The following is a 9,956-nucleotide window of genomic DNA, read 5'->3' as shown; positions in this document are numbered from 1 at the left end:
GGAATAGGTTGAAGTAAGTTTGAAAACAAGCGGGATTGATCTATCTACACACTGTAAAGCTTTCACACATACAGAATGAAAACTGTATTTTTACAAAAATAGTGTGCATTTCTTTTGGCGTGGCCCTCTTAATACGAGTACATACATAACGTTTCGCCTTCGTAGCTTTGTTTTCTGTTGACCAAAAAAAAAAAAAAAAAAAAAAAAATGTGGTGCGCTACTTTCTGGGAAACCTCATAGCCTGCGCCAGGAATTTGCTCGAGAAGCTTTTCTGGCTACGGGCACCAATGGAATATAATAATTAGGGTGCTACGTGTGACGCCATTCTGTTTGTTGTCCCGTGGACATGGTGACCATATCTCCAAACGTCCAAACCAATAGCACAGCTGTGGCGCCGAGCTGGCGCATTCTTGCCCAAAACGCGAGAAAACTGCCCCCAGCCATTGTAAAAATATCGAACGTTTATCGGTCTGGCCCCTCAGGCCTGACATCAAAGGAGAAAGCCACCAGCTACGTATTGGGGCTCCGTTCGCAATTCCCAGTGACCGGATGTTTCCACCGCCTTTTGACCGTTCGCTGCTATTGTGAGCGGTTGGGCTCCTCACAGCTCAAAAGTTCCCTCTTGTCTCCGACGTGAAATGGACAGAATTACGAGTTGCATGCATCCTACTCCCGATCATGTAAATACCGCTACGTAAAATCCGATTGCCTAGTTTGCATTTCAGTGTAATGCAGTAGCGAAATGTCGTTAATTTGCCTGCATGCAAATTCAGATTTCAGAAATGCAAGATAGGCTGGTTTGATGGCTCCTAATAAGTGTATAGAGGGCGGAGGGCTTGTCGTCTTGCATTACCTACGATCCCACAAACAGTGAGAAAAATCCTGCAGAAACTTAATGGGCTCCAAGGTACGGATAGGAACTCCTAAAAATTTCTTTGCTGATAGTTGTTTGATGATAATGTTATAAATAATAATATTATCGTCATTTCAAATTAAATCTAATGTCTTTATTTTGTTGCAGGTCTGGAGATAGTATCTCTTAAACTTGTTTCGCTAGCTTTTCTCTGTGGTTTCGCCGCGAAGGAAGTTAGAAGTGAGTTACTTGTAAATCGTGTCGTAGACTAGTTGTTCATTAATGTTCATTATTTTTAAATAAGATGAGTGTAATGTTTTCTTCTGTCCTTCAGAATTATATATGTGAAAAGTGAACACGGTATGCGATTCTTTGTGTGAAGCCGCCAAATTTGTCAGTACCCAAGCTTGCACAATTTTAACTACGCCAGTTCTCTGCGTTTTAAACACTTCGAAGGTTTTACACTGTGACCCAAGTGAGACTTCATACGATGCTGCGAAATCAGGCCAGGTAATTTGCAAAGTTATTATACCAGTCGTAACGAAAAGCATTGGGGACGAAGTGACTGAACGTTCTGGAAGTCTAAAATATTTAAATAATGGCTAAAGCAATCCGATCGCAACGTATGTGGCAAGTGCGTGTAGTTTCGCTCAGGCAGACTAAAGCCTAGTTTACACGACGACACTATGTTGCAGGCAACTGCGCTATCGGCCACTGAGCATGCTCTCCGCTTGTTTGCGCAACTCGTCGGTGACACTTAACACTTTCGGCATGTTCCAACTTTGGCTACACTAGTTGCGTAAGTTTTAGGTTATGTGTGTTTGTAGACAGTAGACAAACAAATATGAAGTGAGGAACGGAGAATAATGTTCGCTTTTTGGATATCTATGCTTTGCTTTGGTGTCTGTGGGATTTCAGTGATGCTGATTACAAAAATAAGCAACACATTGCCGCTCCTGAGACCGTCACGTGCGATCGTAGATAGTTTGACAATATTTGAGCTGCAGGGCAAATTTTTATTGAATTAAGAGCACATATACAACTGAATTAAGGAAAATACAAGCAAATGTAATTCTAGCTGCAGAAATGCTCTTGTCTACAAGACTAAAATCCCATCCTTCGAGTTGGCCGACTCTATGTTTTTAAGAAATATTGTTGACAGGAGGGAAGCCTACACAAATCGAGAAGCTACATTCTTTATTCAATATTCAACTATTTAAAACGTCGCAGCAGTGCTCCCCATTCATTTATGATTGAACTTTGAAATATTGCCACTGTACAGACCTGTCTTCAAGAGAGTCGTTTGCAAACCATTCTCTTCTTAATGTGGCCTGCATCGAATAATTGCTGATGTTAATGTTAATAATTATTACTGTTGTTGTTGTTGTCTTCAGTCCTGAGACTGGTTTGATGCAGCTCTCCATGCTACTCTATCCTGTGCAAGCTGCTTCATCTCCCAGTACCTACTGCAACCCACATCCTTCTGAATCTGCTTAGTGTACTCATCTCTCGGTCTCCCTCTACGATTTTTACCCTCCACGCTGCCCTCCAATGCTAAATTTGTGATCCCTTGATGCCTCAAAACATGTCCTACCAACCGATCCCTTCTTCTAGTCAAGTTGTGCCACAAACTTCTCTTCTCTCCAATCCTATTCAATACCTCCTCATTAGTTATGTGATCTACCCATTTAATCTTCAGCATTCTTCTGTAGCACCACATTTCAAAAGCTTCTATTCTCTTCTTGTCCAAACTATTTATCGTCCATGTTTCACTTCCATACATGGCTACACTCCAAACAAATACTTTCAGAAACGACTTCCTGATACATAAATCTATATTCGATGTTAACAAATTTCTCTTCTTCAGAAACGCTTTCCTTGCCATTGCCAGTCTACATTTTATATCCTCCCTACTTCGACCATCATCAGTTATTTTACTTCCTAAATAGCAAAACTCCTTCACTACTTTAAGTGTCTCATTTCCTAATCTAATTCCCTCAGCATCACCCGATTTAATTTGACTACATTCCATTATCCTAGTTTGCTTTTGTTGATGTTCATCTTATATCCTCTTTTCAAGACACTTTCCATTCCGTTCAACTGCTCTTCCAAATCCTTTGCCGTCTCTGACAGAATTACAATGTCATCGGCGAACCTCAAAGTTTTTACTTCTTCTCCATGAATTTTAATACCTCCTCCAAATTTTTCTTTTGTTTCCTTTACTGCTTGCTCAATATACAGATTGAATAACATCGGGGAGAGGCTACAACCCTGTCTCACTCCTTTCCCAACCACTGCTTCCCTTTCATACCCCTCGACTTTTATGACTGCCATCTGGTTTCTGTACAAATTGTAAATAGCCTTTCGCTCCCTGTATTTTACCCCTGCCACCTTTAGAATTTGAAAAAGAGTATTCCAGTCAACATTGTCAAAAGCTTTCTCTAAGTCTACAAATGCTAGAAACGTAGGTTTGCCTTTTCTTAATCTTTCTTCTAAGATAAGTCGTAAGGTCAGTATTGCCTCACGTGTTCCAACATTTCGACGGAATCCAAACTGATCCTCCCCGAGGTCTGCATCTACCAGTTTTTCCATTCGTCTGTAAAGAATTCGCGTTAGTATTTTGCAGCCGTGGCTTATTAAACTGATAGTTCGGTAATTTTCACATCTGTCAGCACCTGCTTTTTTTGGGATTGGAATTATTATATTCTTCTTGAAGTCTGAGGGTATTTCGCCTGTCTCATACATCTTGCTCACCAGCTGGTAGAGTTTTGTCAGGACTGGTTCTCCCAAGGCCGTCAGTAGTTCTAATGGAATGTTGTCTACTCCGTGGGCCTTGTTTCGACTCAGGTCTTTCAGTGCTCTGTCAAACTCTTCACGCAGTATCGTATCTCCCATTTCGTCTTCATCTACATCTTCTTCCATTTCCATAATATTGTCCTCAAGTACATCGCCCTTGTATAAACCTTCTATATACTCCTTCCACCTTTCTGCCTTCCCTTCTTTGCTTAGAACTGGGCTGCCATCTGAGCTCTTGATATTCATACACATGGTTCTCTTCTCTCCAAAGGTCTCTTTAATTTTCCTGTAGGCAGTATCTATCTTACCCCTAGTGAGATAAGCTTCTACATCCTTACATTTGTCCTCTAGCCATCCCTGTTTAGCCATTTTGCACTTCCTGTCGATCTCATTTTTGAGACGTTTGTATTCCTTTTTGACTGCTTCATTTACTGCATTTTTATATTTTCTCCTTTCATCAATTAAATTCAATATTTCTTCTGTTACCCAAGGATTTCTAGCAGCCCTCGTCTTTGTACCTACTTTATCCTCTGCTGCCTTCACTACTTCATCCCTCAGAGCTACCCATTCTTCTTCTACTGTATTTCTTTCCCCTATTCCTGTTAATTGTTCCTTTATGCTCTCCCTGAAACTCTGTACAACCTCTGGTTCTTTCAGTTTATCCAGGTCCCATTTCCTTAATTTCCTCCCTTTTTGCAGTTTCTTCAGTTTTAATCTACAGTTCATAACCAATAGATTGTGCTCAGAGTCCACATCTGCCCCTGGAAATGTCTTACAACTTAAAACCTGGTTCCTAAATCTCTGTCTCACCATTATGTAATCTATCTGATACCTTTTAGTATCTCCAGGGTTCTTCCACGTATACAACCTTCTTTCATGATTCTGAAACCAAGTGTTAGCTATGATTAAGTTGTGCTCTGTGCAAAATTCTACCAGGCGGCTTCCTCTTTCATTTCTTAGCCCCAATCCATACTCACCTACTATGTGTCCTTCTCTCCCTTTTCCTACACTCGAATTCCAGTCACCCATTACTATTAAATTTTCGTCTCCCTTCACTATCTGAATAATTTCTTTTATTTCCTCGTACATTTCTTCAATTTCTTCATCATCTGCAGAGCTAGTTGGCATATAAACTTGTACTACTGTAGTAGGTGTGGGATTCGTATCTATCTTGGCCACAACAATGCGTTCACTATGCTGTTTGTAGTAGCTTACCCGCATTCCTATTTTCCTATTCATTATTAAACCTACTCCTGCATTACCCCTATTTGATCTTGTGTTTATAACCCTGCAGTCGCCTGACCAGAAGTCCTGTTCCTCCTGCCACCGAACTTCACTAATTCCCACTTTATCTAACTTCAACCTATCCATTTCCCTTTTTAAATTTTCTAACCTACCTGCCCGATTAAGGGATCTGACATTCCACGCTCCGATCCGTAGAATGCCAGTTTTCTTTCTCCTGCTAACGACATCCTCCTGAGTAGTTCCCGCCCGGAGATCCGAATGGGGGACTATTTTACCTCCGGAATATCTTACCCAAGAGGATGCCATCATCATTTAATCATACAGTAAAGCTGCATGTCCTCGGGAAAAATTACGGCTGTAGTTTCCCCTTGCTTTCAGCCGTTCGCAGTACCAGCACAGCAAGGCCGTTTTGGTTAATGTTGCAAGGCCAGATCAGTCAATCATCCAGACTGTTGCCCCTGCAACTACTGGAAAGGCTGCTGCCCCTCTTCAGGAACCACACGTTTGTCTGGCCTCTCAACAGATACCCCTCCGTTGTGGTTGCACCTACGGTACGGCCATCTGTATCGCTGAGGCACGCAAGCCTCCCCACCAACGGCAAGGTCCATGGTTCATTATTACTATTAATAATTATTGGTGTTACTGAAAAAGCGTCACCACCAACTAAAACCGCTTCTTATAGCATGCCGAGTGTTCTCGATTGTAATGCATGCGATGTGATTTGTAATTTCAGTTCTGGCGACAGTGCCTCATGCATTACAATATCTTTATTCCTTATCGCATAATTAACTCTATTTAGAAGACGTTAACAGTTCTGGTGACATTGCAAGATAATTAAAAGAACTTCTTGGATCTTCTATTACAAATTATTTCAGTAAAGGTGCTGAGCAACCGAGCTGACGTCTTTTCTTCATCCATTCACGAATCGAAACACGTTTCTTACTTTCTTTTACCTTAGGTGGCGCTTCCACTCAACAAGCTTTAACTCCATCACAACTCGTGCCATGTACAGCTGCCCAAACTTTCATTTCAGGCACGATTCAGGAACCCACAAAACGACGAAACTGAAGTGTATACTGGTTTCGCCGTGTCTGCATTCAAATATGAAACCATTTGCGTGCAACTCCTTCCACGCAACGAGTGGCGCAACCCAATGTCGTCCTGTAAACTAGGCTTAAGGCTGCGTTCACCGTGGCACCGACAACGGTCATCAGACACTGTGACCACAGGTCACCCGATGACATCGGCCGATAGCGTGGTCACAGTGCGTCCGATTTCCTTTGTCAGTTTTTGGCATGGTCAAAGGAGGTTACGTGAGGTTAGGTTAGAATAGAATCTAATCGATGTATGAAGTACGTTAGATTTTAACCTCTTATGGTGGGGTGGATACCACGACGCCTCAGTGGTTGGATACGAGTGCTGCATAGCGGCTCCTGTTGTTAAAGAGACGCCATATGCATGTGAATGAGCTTTCCTGACAAGTAAAGGACGTGGCGAGTGTTATACACTGTTGTCAGTTACTGGAGTAACCAAATCTGTTTTTATAAATATATGACATGATGGGAGAAACGTTCTGTTACATACTCATGGTAATTCGTGGCGACCTTGAAAAGCAAATTATAAACACTCTGCTCTGCCGTATTTGCTTAAAGTTGTGCAGGCGTACGTCAATTAACCTTCAATGACGGTCATTTAGCACACGAGTGAAAGACAAGCAAAATGTGTAGCATAAGATACTCCGATAATCTGCAGCACTTAAAAGTGGGAATACATACTATACACCACTTTTGCAAAGCACTTCATATTAACAGAATCACTAACCTACTGAGATAACACCTCAGTAATAATAATTTGTAGACAACTAATGACAACCTACCACAAAAAAGGCCCAATACAGTAGCTATAAGCATATAAGACATGCCACCTTTTTCACTTGAAAAAATTATATTTTGAGGTTATAATCTCTGCCTAAAATTTCCAATAAAGATTTTGCCTATTTGAGATTTCGAATAAACTTGCGATTTCAGTCCATAGATTCCGCAGTATGTCCCGATTACGATATGTTCATCCATAGGATGCCACAAATTCACTCTTTCTTGGAGAAAACTTACAAATTTGTGACGCTCCATATTTCAAGTGGAGAACGTTGGTCGATTTGACCGAAGAAAACAAACTGATTTGAATTTTACCCATTCTCGTCCGAAGTCTGCCCGCTCGGGAGATAAGATCGGCTATAGTGTGGCTGTGCACGTAGCAAGTCTTCTGGTCCAGACTGTATACAAATTAGGTTCCTTTCGGAGTATGCTGATGCATAAGCTCCATAATTAACAATCATATACAACCGTTCGCTCGACGAAAGATCTGTACCCAAAGACTGGAAAGTTGCACAGTTCACTCCAATATTCAAGAAAGGTGGTAGGAGTAATCCACTATATTACAGTTCCAATTTCGTTAACGTCGATATGCAGCAAGATTTTAGAACATGTATTGTGTTCGAACGTAATGAATTGCCTCGAAGAAAACGGTCTATTTACACACAGTCAACATGGGTTTAGGAGACATCATTCTTGTGAAACACAAGTAGCTCTTTATTCACATGAAGTGCTGAGTGCTATTGACAAGGGATTTCAGATCGATTCCGTATTTCTGGATTCCCGGAAGGCTTTTGACACTGTGCCACACAAGCGGCTCGTAGTGAAATTGCGTGCTTATGGAAAATCGTTTCAGCTATGTGACTGGATCTGTGATTTCCTGTCAGAGAAGTCACAGTTCGTTGCAATTGACGGAAAGTCATCGAGTAAAACAGAAGTGATTTCTGGCGTTCTCCAAGGTAGTGTTATAGGCCCTTTGCTGTTCCTTATCTATATAAACGATTTGGCAGACAATCTGAGCAGCCTTCTTCGGTTGTTTGCAGATGACGCTGTCGTTTATCGACTAATGAAGTCATCAGAAGATCAAAACAAACTGCAAAACGATTTAGAAGAAATATCGGAATGGTGCGAAAAGTGGAAGTTGACCTTAAATAACGAAAAGTGTGAGGTCACCCACATGAGTGCTAAAAGGAACGCGTTAAACTTCGGTTACACGATAAATCAGTATAATCTAAAAGCCATAAATTCAACTAAATACCTAGGTGTTACAATTACGAACACTTTAAATTGGAACGAACACATAGAAAATGTTGTGGGGAAGGCTAACCAAAGACTGCGTTTTATTGGCAGGACACTTAGAAAATGTAACAGACCTACTAAGGAGACTGCCTGCACTACGCTTGTTCGTCCTTTTTTAGAATACTGTTGCACGGTGTGGGATCCTTACCAGATAGGACTGACTACATCGAAAAAGTTCAAAGAAAGGCAGCACGTTTTGTATTAGCGCGAAATATGGGAGAATGTGTCACAGAAATGATACAGGATTTGGGATGGACATCATTAAAAGAAAGTCGTTTTTCGTTGCGACGAAATCTTCTGACGAAATTCCAATCACCAACTTTCTCCTCCGAATGTGAAAATATTTTGTTGACACCGACCTACATAGGGAGGAACGATCACAACGATAAAATGAGGGAAATCAGAGCTCGTACGGGGAGGTATAGGTGTTCATTCTTCCCGCGCGCTATACGAGATTGGAATAATAGAGAATTGTGAATGTGATCCGATGAACCCTCTGCCAGGCACTTAAATGTGATTTGCAGAGTATCCATGTAGATGTAGTTGCGTACTGATTTGAAAGATCGGCCGTCTCCGGCCGATGGATTCCTATACAAAATATTATGTACTCTCTCATCTCTACAAGTCCTAGCACTTTGTAATGGGAATTTCCGAACACCCTGTCAAATTCCCACCACTGGATAGGAACGTTCAGAAATATGCTTTATTAAAACAAGCTAAAAACTGCGTCTAATCACGCATGCGCGACCTACCATCGTAGCTATCTGGCGACGGAATGACTCACTGTGAAGCTGTCCACGGGATTCTAACCACCTACTAACTCTCCGGTCGTTAGCAGGTAATGGCCGGAACACACAGAGCTCACTCTGTGACCATTAAGGGAATACATTAGGCATGGAACACCTCGTACGTACAGACGCAACCAGCACTTGCGATCGCCGGAGGCTGGGATATGATTAGGCGCCGCCGCCCGAAGGGTGCTGCAGTAGGGCAGTATTACACACACTATAATATTCTTTACTACGTATCTCTCTAATTCCTGGGAAAAACATAGCAGTGTTCTTTGCTGGCTGGAAACGCTTTGATGTGTGTTATTTCCTTGAAGTTCGTTTTTTTTGACACTCAGTAATTTGGAGTTCATGTTATTGTATTACTTGGCAATTTGTAACGTTGCTAGCTGCACTTTCGAACTTATTTGGCAGCAGTAAGTCATTCGTTGCTTTCGGAAATGTAGAAAAAAGTGCTGTAACATACTCCTTAGGCACTAGTGACTAACACTGTTGAAGGCTTACTCTAAATAAATCACGTAATGCTGTGTCGGGTAGATTTGCTACAGGTAGGTTAGATCAGCATACGAGTATTATGGGGGTCATTCGTGAACTCAGATTGGACGCAGCTCGTTTCGTGAAAACGTTAAAATTCAAAGAACTGGTATCTTTAACTCATTGCAGAATAACACTACTATTGCAAACATACATAGCCACGAAGATAAGAGAAATAAAGGCTCCTACAAAGGCGTATAGACTCATTTCTTTCCCTCAATCTACTTTTGCATGTCTCACCAGCTGCCCACCATCAGGCACCGGTGGTTTGCGGAGTACGTGTTTTCCAAAAATTTAATTGTCGATTCTACACAGAGTACGCGAAAGAACTTGCACCCCTTCTAACAGCCGTGTACCGCAAGTCTCTAGAGGAACGGAAGGTTCCAAATGATTGGAAAAGAGCACAGATAGTTCCAGTTTTCAAGAAGGGTCGTCGAGCAGATGAGCAGAACTATAGGCCTATATCTCTGACATCGATCTGCTGTAGAATTTCAGAACATGTTGCTTGCTCGCGTATCATGTCATTTCTGGAAACCCAGAATCTACTCTGTAGGAATCAACATGGATTCC

The sequence above is a fragment of the Schistocerca gregaria genome, chromosome 3 (genome assembly GCF_023897955.1).
Source record: "Schistocerca gregaria isolate iqSchGreg1 chromosome 3, iqSchGreg1.2, whole genome shotgun sequence".
NCBI classification, from domain to species: Eukaryota; Metazoa; Arthropoda; class Insecta; order Orthoptera; family Acrididae; genus Schistocerca; species Schistocerca gregaria.
The sequence above is the reverse complement of the archived record's forward strand: the minus strand, read 5'-3'. Positions refer to the sequence as shown.